Here is a 10,237-nt window from a genome sequence, read left to right as displayed (position 1 = left end):
ATTTAAAATATTAATAATAGATCATTTAAATATTAATATTTTATTAATAATTTAGTCATTTTATAAAATACTAATATTTTAATTATAATTTAAATGTTAATCTGATTATTTATTTATATTTTATTTTTAAATAGTAATAATTTATATATAATTTAATCGTTAATATTTCAAAATATTGATAATTTATTTAGAATTTAAATATTATTACGATTATTTATTTTTATTTTATTTTTTTTCAAAATATTTATAATTTATTTAAAATATTAATAATCTATTACTTAAATATTAATTTTTATTTATAATTTAATTATTAAAATTTTCATATATTAATATTTTTTTTACAAATAGTAATATAGGTAAGAATGTAAATTTCTAAATTTATGAGGGGTAGTTTAGTCTTAAAATGTTTTGAAGCTATTCCATCAAACATGGAATAGCTAATATTAAGGGAAAGGGTGGGTTTAGTTAAACTTAACTTTTAACTAATTTTAAAAAATAGTTATTCCTAAAATATAGCTATTCCTTGATCCAATTGCCAACTAACATGAGAGAAAATATCACATAGGAATAGAGAGGGAATAGCTTAGCTATTTCTTATACCAAACATGCAGTAAAGGGCATAAAACCCTTCTTGGAATCTTGCATAGTAAACTTGGCTAAAATCTTGTCTATGTAGGATGCCTAGGAAAATGTTATCTATTTACTTTTATGATCCCTTATTAGTTTGATCCCTAGAACATAACTAGCTTCTTTCAAATCCTTCATACCATATTGCTGGTTCAGCCAACCTTTAATTGTTAACAACATTCCTACATCATTCCCAATTAGTAGAATATCACTGATATAAAGAACCAGAAAAACAACCTTTATAACTTGTATCCTTTTATAGGCACAGGATTTGTTAGCATTTTGTTGGAAACCATATAATTTGATAGTACTGTAAAATCTTATGTTCTAAGACTTAGATGCCTGTTTAAGTCCATAAATAGACCTATGCAATTCACAAACCTTATGCTTATGTGCTGGGAATGGCATGATTAGAGCATCAATGCAGCAAATTAACAAAAATTGAAACAAAACAAAAACCATGCCTCCTATCTTTGGATCACTTTGGTTGTTTAATACAAAGTTAAACACCATGGAAAATCAAAAAAAGGTTTTTACCTTTCCAAATGATATAGTAATCAAATGGATTTCTTTTGGTGCTAAAAAATATGAACACCTTCTTGTGTGAAAGAATCTTAACCACTTAATCGCTTAGCCTCTAATGCTGGACACATGATTGTAACACATCCTTTTTAATAAAAATGTTTTGTGCTATGGGCTTGTGTTAGCAAGTAGACAATGATTTGTCCCCTTTTATTCTTTGATTTTTAATAAAGAATCAATAGAAAAGGTTTCTAAAAAAAAAACCCTCTCAAGAATGGCACCACTTAAGAGAAAAAACTACTAGTTTTTTTTTGAGGAAATTGTGAGAAAAAGGCCTCGGCATAAGGTGATTTCAAAAATAACCAACCATATAAAGTTATCTGTTTCTAGCCACTAAAAAGCATGAGTAGACCAAAATGCTCTTAAAAACATCATGGCAAATTAAGTACCCGGAATCTCCCTCCCACTAGAGAGAAAATAGAAATAAATGCTCAGCTGTTTGAGGTCGCTCATCTTTCTCTCTCAACTCTCTGAACTGTATCAACTGTATCAACTCTCTGTTAAGCACTATCGTCATCAGCTCTCTCAACTCTCTGAACTGTATGAGCTCATCAACTCTATGTTGAGCATCGTCATCATCGTGGTGTGGTCTATCTCTCGACATCTGGCAATATTGTCGTCGATAAATAGACCCTATAGTAGATATGACATCAAGGTATGTTATTTGGTTTATTGCTGCAAGACGTAAAATTTTGAAACTTTTTGTGTAAATTAGAACATGGATTAGAAACATTGCCTAGAGTTTTTACAGGCCATGCATCTAGGAAGCAAATGGCGTGTAAATAATATACTAAAATAACATGTGTTAGCACAAGGCGTGTAACATGGTGTGAACATGACGTGTGACAATTTTTGAACTTGTGTGTAACAATTTTTGAACTTGCATGTAACATTTTTGAATAAGGTGTGTAACAATTTTTAAACTTGTGTGTAACATTTTTGCACATGGCGTGTATCACTTTTTAAACATGGCATGTAACATTTTTGAAAAATGGCATGTAACAACATGACTGACAAATTTTAGAATACGGCATGTAATGTATAAAATGATTGACAAATTTTATGTTTTCACAATTTCAGTGGGCCTCCAATTGTGCGACTTGTGATAAGACTTAATGGTCAGTGGGTGGATATCATTTACGGGGGGTTAGGAGTGATTTGTTGTTTGAGGGCTTGATGAAGCTGGTTAAAGAAATTGTTGGGGTAAATTCAAAAATGGATGAGATTGAGTTACATCCATTGATTAGGACACCTGGAGAGCTATCACACCTAATTATCAAGGACGATGAGGATGTTGCATTAATTTTGCTAGAACATAGGAATGTTCTGGCTATGTATGTCAACATTAAGAGACACCAAATAAATGTTATGTCACATGAAGTAGCTGAACAACATGGTAATCGGCTCAATCAAAATGAGATTTACAATGCTTCACATATACTGCCACATTCAGTCCATAACCCACAACAATGGCAATTGACATATGCACAATAGTTCGTGCAGCCTGGTAGACACATGACATTCATAAAACAGTTGGCTACACAATTCTGATCAGGATGTGCATCGAACCAATTACTTGCTTCTGTCCAACCAATACAATGATCGGGTCAAACTGTAGAGGGTGTAATGGCATTTTCAAATGAGAATATGAAACTTGAGGATAACACTACGACATTGGAGGGTGACACTATGACGCTCGAGGATAATACTACATCTGACAAGAGAAATGAAGGTTTGTTCCCCACCGATGAAGATATATTTGATGACAATTAAGATGATGGGCTTGATGAATGGCATGATGATAGTTCAAACGATGACTGGCTTTATGATAGTGACATTCCAATTTGCAATAATGTTGAAAGTAAAATAGAACCTGTTGGAGGTGTTGATGTAGGAGATGTTCAGTGTGATGACCCCATATACAATAACCCCATCGCTAGTGAGAACAAGATTCGTTCCCTTGATACATTGCTAGATGACAGTTATCCAGATACAAAAAATACAAAGATATCTTGTACCTGGGTAATTCCCAGTACAGAGAGGTTCTTTTTCCAAATAATTACCACTAAGGAGTCGACAAGTACCGATGATCGCTTATGCAAAGGAAGAATGTTCTCCCTAAAAGTTGAATTGAAACGAGCTTTGAAAAAAGCATTTTAGGATAAAAGTAAAAAGGTCATGTAAAGGTCATTATGAGGTTGGTTACAAGGACAAGCCATGCAAGTTCGGTGTGTGTGCAATGAAGTTTCTTGATGGAGAATATTGACAAGTTTAGACGTTTCACAAAATACACATGCGTACTATCGATGCTTTGTAAGGGCCATTTCCAACGATGAGTGCGAAGATAATTGGTGAACTTATGTCACACAAGCTTCAGGCTAATGGAGTAACGTTGAGACCTAAGGACATACTTAGTGAGATAAGGGTTTAGTGGGGATTGGAATGCTTGTATGGTAAGGCTTGGCAAGCAAAGGAGTATGTGGAAAGGCTTATTTTCGGTCCCCTAGAGGAGTCATTTCAACTATCACCCTCGTATTTTTATATGTTGGAATAAGAAAATCTTGGCACAATCACTACGGTGGCTATTGATAAGGTAGAAAGATTCAAATATTATTTCTGGTCATATGGGGCTTATATTTGGGGGTTTAGGGATGTAATGCATCCTACGGTAGTAATTGATGCAACACATCTGAAATGTAGGTTCAAAGGTGTTCTGTTTATTGCTGTATGCAAAGATGTGAATGAGTGTGTATTCAGTTACGTTTGGCATTGGCCATGTTGAGGACGAAGACTCATGGACGTGGTTGCTTAGCAAGCTGCATGATGCAGTTGGTTGTCTTGAAAACACTATGTTCATTTCTGACCAACATTTCGACATTAAGAAAGCAATCGAAAATGCATTCCCAGAAGTGCACCACGGTTTATGTGGCTACCACTTGAAGAAAAACTTTAAAAACAAGTTCAAACGTGAAGACCTTTCTATGATTTTCACCTTTGCTTGAGATTGCTATAAGGTATCCGATTTCAATAAACAAATGAACCATCTCAAGCAGATTCACACGGGAGCCCATGCTAACCTTATGAGAATAGGCCTTGAGAGATGGGCACGTGCACGTTCACTAGCAAGGTGACACTAACTCATGACATCCAACATTGCAGAATGTGTTAACTCATGCTTGAAGCATGCAAGAAAAATGCCAATCACTATTTTGATCGAGTTCACTAGAGACAAGTTCCAGCATTGGTTCCATGACTGGTACTAGGAGACCGTCAAGGTGACCATGCCCCTTAGCCTTTGGGTTACCCGACAATTGAGCAAACGGTTCAATGATGCACATCGCTTTGTAGTTAAGCTTATCAATTGAATGGAGTTCGAAGTTAAAGATGGGAACATGGACTGACTTGTAAACCTATCAAAGAAGACGTGTTAATTTTATGAGTTCCAAACAGATTTTCTCCCATACAGCCATGTAATTGCAACAATAAGATCAGAATATCTTTTTCCTCTTTTTTTCTTATTTGAACCTTAATTGACATAGCATTTACATTGTGCTTGAACATTAAGTTCATTGAATTTTTCAGTAAATGCAAACGTGAAACCATAGAATTTTGCGCTGATTACTACAAGACAACCATTTTGGTGAAGGGTTATGCAAAGTCCATTCGCCCTATAGGGCATCCTAGTGAGTGGGACATCCCCCCTTATGTGAAACAAATTGTCGTGTTGCTACCACCTTGGTGAGGCCAAGCAAGAAGACCTAGGAGGAGAAAGATTCCATTGGTTGGTGAAGGCAGTCGAGCACGGAGATATTCGCAATGCAAGATGTATGGGCGTAATAGACAAAATTGCCCATCCCTATTTGCAATTTTGTCCACAAATTCGGCACCATCTCCAACTCAATCAGCACCTCCATGAGTGCGACAACCGAAAGCATGTTGAAGTTGTAAACAAACTGGTCACACACATAACAATTGTCCAATACAAAAGACATTGTTTGAAAATGTGAGGTGTCTTTTGGAGGAAGACAACTTGTCTGCCTAGCTAAATGTTAAAGCCTTGTGCAATACCTTTCTCAGAATTTCCTATTGCAGTTTCTTACATTCATTAATATTTTGTGTTTGTTAGTTTTCTTTTGTAGACGAGTCTTTATTTTTTGTATTAATTTTATAGATATATTTTTTGATTATTTATTTCATTTTGTCTGTAGTTTTGATTAGTGAATAGACTTGCGAAGTCCTTATATTGTTCGAGTAGATTATTATTGATATGCTTATTAATAAGCCAAATATTTATTTAAGTGTAAAAGATTTAGGATGTTGAAAATATATAAATATATTTTTTTCCTTGATTATTTGATTGTAGAATATGTTAATTAATTTATCATTTTGGCAAAAATTAAGTTTGAGTTCTCCTTTTGTAAAAAATAAATTTGTAACAATTTCATATTTGAAGTCAAATTTAAATGAGTAACTTGTATTACATTAAAATAAAATAATATCAAATGACTAAATAATTTCTTTCTTCTTTTATTTATAATAGTAATTTGAAATTGCCTATATTAAAGACTGTATTCATGGTTCATAAAGTTAAATATAATTGTTATTGGTTCCATCTTATCCTATTAATAATTTTGTTGGGTTTTGAAATGAATAATTTAAATTTAGCAAAATTTGGTTGCGATATTTGAGTTAAAATAAAATCATTTTATGAGGAATTTTGAGTAAATTTAACTAACAGATAATTTAGGTAAAAGTTGAATAATTTTAAATGAATGAGTATTTTAAATTGTGCAAGTTGTAAGTAAATGGTCAAAAGACCTAGAAAGTCCCTGTAGTCGCCCTTTTCATTCAATTTATTCCTTCGACTCAAAACTGAATCATTGCATATGCTGATGTGGAAGTGCCACATCACCTGATGACATGACGTGGCAGTTAGACATCATACTATCATATTGGGTATCGCAACGGTGTAGGGCCAACTGCGAAAAAAATCTCGACATATGAGGAAGGAAATGAGCGAAAAAATATGTTATGCTAATAAAGGAAATGCCACATCATCATTTTGATCAGATGGTGTGGGTTTCAGATTTGGCTTTTAGGTTCCATTTCTCCTTAACCCCAATAATTATCCCTAAACAATGGCTAAACCCTAAACGAACCATTATCCACGTCGAAGCCGTTAACCTTTGAAATTTCGACCACTTGAAATTGAGATAGAACAAAAAGTTGGGAGTGAAACACAGTGTATATACTAAACTAAACAGATATTGATACCTAAGCAAAAAACTAAACCTAAACTTGAAATCGAGAAAGCAGATGGGTGAGAGTTCAGGAAAAGAAAGAAAATCGAGAGAAGGAAGGGGAAAAGAAAAGGAAAAGCCTGCATGTCTGGAAGAGCGCAGTACGGATTCAGAATTTTGATGATGAATAGTATTAGGTTTTGATTTTAATGTTTAGGGTTTAGGGTTTTGTTGTTTCATTTTTCCTTCATTTTGTTATTGTTGCTAACATATTTGTTTATAGTATTAGGGTGTGTTTTTAAATGTGTGCGGATTTGGCTTTGTTTTTTTTATTTTTTATTGGGGTTGATGTGTTAGATAAGACAAACTATATAGAAAGAGTAATACACCAACAACAATTTAATTAAGTTTCCAACTTTGGTAGATTATATGACTTTATGTGGGTACTTTATGGTGGTTACACCATATAAAGAGGAGTATAATGTTACTGGTAATAAATTATCTATTTTTGAACACAGGGTTGACAACAATATCTTAAAGTGTGTATAAAACATTACAATATGACCTTCCAAACATACTAGTAAATGAAATTGACATGTGACATTGTGATTGGAATAAAATTGATTCCAATTCAGTATTTGTTTGGATTTGTTTACCTGTAACTTTTAATTGGCCATGCCTAAGTCTATATATTGTTGACATGTAGCCTATTCTTAGGTCTATTATTTTTATTAATTTTTTTCTGCATTATTATTGAGCATTCTATTCTCCACACCCTTAATTGGCACATACAATATTAATGTTCATTTCATGGTTAGATACTAGATTTGTATTTGTTTTAATGTATGCTGATTGGGTCTTTCAAATTTATCATGCAAATAACAACCGCTTTCAATTATGCTTTCATCATGGGGGGATCTTAGTTCATGAACCCAAGTTTGCATATAAGAGTGGGAAGAGGAAGATGGTTGATGTATCAGATATCAATACCATCTGTTATTGGACTCTATTACAGATGGTAAAGGCTTTAAAGTATGATATATGATAGATTAAAGGCTTATATTATCAAGATAGGAATGCTTTGAGAGCAATTTTAGATGATCAGAGTGTGTATTGTTTGTGCGGTTTACTTAAGGAGAAAGGTCTTCTTGCTGTTTATGTTGAGCATGGGGTGAATACTCAACATGGTACTCAATGCTTGAATCAGTCAATGAGGATGTGAAGTTTCTATCATCAAATAATGATGTTGGGGATGAAAAACGTTTAAATGAAGATGAAAAAGGTTTAAAAGAAGATTATTTTGATACAACATGTTTAAGTGATGAAGGGGATGATGAGTTGGTAATAGCTAAGGAGAAAATTAGAGAATTTAATGCAAGTAGAGATAGGTTGCTAGTTGTTGCATCAGAGGAATTAAATTAATAAGGGCTATCTGAATCAATAGCTACAAGTCGATCAAAATGTATTGGACTCCAATTTAAAGCTGCAGGTGGCTCATCTGAAGCTACTGGATGCCCATTTAGAGCTGCTAGCTTTAAAGCACAGGAATGATAACTCTTTCAGAGTGAAAACCTATCTCAAAACACACAATTGTCTACTTATTATTAAGAACAAAAGACTGATAACAAGGGTTTTGGCTAATAAGTTGAAAGATGATATTATTTGACACCATTTTTAAGGCCAAGACAAATCATAACGTTGGTGAAAAAATAGCTAGGTGTGGCAATTGGTTTGACAAAGGCTAGAAGAGTCAAGTTATCAGTGATGAAGGAAGTATGAGATAATTATGTAGAGGAGTTCAGTAGATTAAGACAGTATGCTGATGAGCTTTTATAGAGAAATGAAAGGTCAATAATTAAAATAGATGTGGAGAGGTCAACACCAGATGAGGTAGCAGTTTTTCATCGAATGTATATCTACTTTGGCGCATTGAAGAATAATTTTTTAAAAGGTTGTAGACATATATTTGGATTGGATGGTTGTTTTTTGAAGGGGTTAGTGAAAGGATAGCTTTTGGTTGCTGTAGGCTGAGATGGGAACAACCAAATGTTCCTTCTTGCATGGGTAGTGGTTAGTGGTGTGGAGAACAAAGACAACTGGAAATGGTTCTTGGAGCTCTATGTGCTGATCTAGGCATCAAAGATGGAATGGGATGGACTACATCAATGACATGCAAAAGGTTTTTTTTTATTAAATTAGTAAATAAGACTAATTAAATGTTATGTATTGTATGTATGTTGTGTATCTTTTGTATGAATTAAGCATTTAGCTTTTACCTTGAAATAAATAAACACATGTTGCAAATTATCTCAACATTCTTTTCCACCATGAAGATCATAAATTTCAGCTCCAAAACTGATGCATCAACTGCCATTTGTGCATGAACTTTCAGAATATTATGTTGATTGTCCACAATTAATCTTTAATGTATATCTTCTCATTATTTACCATATTTAATTTTTTGTTGTAAGGTTTTTTTAGTCTATCAGTGAGCTATTTCTATTCGTTGAACAACAAATGTGTGCACAACACATCTACGCGATGTGGGGGAAGAAGTTCAGAGATGAAGACTTAAAGTTCCAATTTTGGCATTGTGCTAGATCCCCAAACCAGCCAGAGTTCAAGAAGCAAATGGAACTTCTATGCACCATGAATGAGGTTGCATACAATCACTTGATTCAGAACTGGGATGTCGTGCATTGGTTTCAAGCATTCTTCTTCAATTTCTCCAAGTGCGAAGTTATTGAAAACAATATGTGTGAGACCTTTAATGGAGTAATTATAAGAGCAAGATGCAAATTAGTCATCAGCATGCTTGAGGATATTAGACTTTATGTCATGAGGCGATTGGTTTAGAATAGGGAATATGGCATGAAGTGGACTAGTGAGTATGGTCCTCGTATACTCATGAAATAAGAGAAGTCTATGGGGCTGGTAGTAAAATGGGAAGTGGATTCGAATGGGGCCCATTTGTATGAAGCATTATGGGAAGATCCTGAAAAGCTGGTAAAGGAGAGTTACACGGTATCTTTGCATCATGGGACATGTACTTACTGAGCTTGGGCATAAGTGGAGTGCCATGCTAGCATGCCATCAACGTTATCTATTATGAGGGTGAGGACCATACAAAGTATTTGGTAGATTGTTTTAAAAAAATTGAATACCTTAAGGCTTATGAACAATTACTCTGTCTAGTCAGGGGCCAAATGTTTTGGCCTAAAGGAAATATGGAGGTTGTCTTACCTCCACATGTAAAGAGATCTGCTCGACGATCGAAGGAGGAGAGGAAAATAAAAGAAGTTGAAGGGCAAAAGAAAAAGATGTCAAGGGTGGCAAAGATAATGGAATGCTTGATTTGCTGGCAAAAAGGACACAATAGGTCAAATTGTCCAATGCAACATGTAAGTGTAATCTATTATGTATGTTGTTGCTTGATTTAGTTATTATTTATATTACTAGTTCTCGACTTTTTAAATTTTGATGTCTAGGGTCAAACAAGTATAGAAAAATTCAAACTCAAAAGACGAAATATGAAGTTGCTAATGGAGGGACTAAAGCTACTACAGGTGCATCAAGTGAAGTTGTTGTTGCTGGAGCAAGTGCACTTCAAACTAGTGCAACTGAAGGTGCTACTAAGTCCACTGCATCAAAGGCTATCAAGAAGCGAACAGATTTAGGGCACGACACGCTAGGTGAAAGCAGATTTATGGGGTGACACGCTGAGTGGTGACAGATTTGTGCCATGACATGTTGAGTGGTGATAGATTTATGGCGTGACATGCTGAGTA

This window comes from Theobroma umbraticum, unplaced genomic scaffold (genome assembly GCF_002168275.2).
Source record: "Theobroma umbraticum cultivar Fairchild unplaced genomic scaffold, ASM216827v3 scaffold_146.0, whole genome shotgun sequence".
Taxonomy (NCBI): Eukaryota; Viridiplantae; Streptophyta; class Magnoliopsida; order Malvales; family Malvaceae; genus Theobroma; species Theobroma umbraticum.
Note: the sequence above shows the minus strand (reverse complement) of the source record.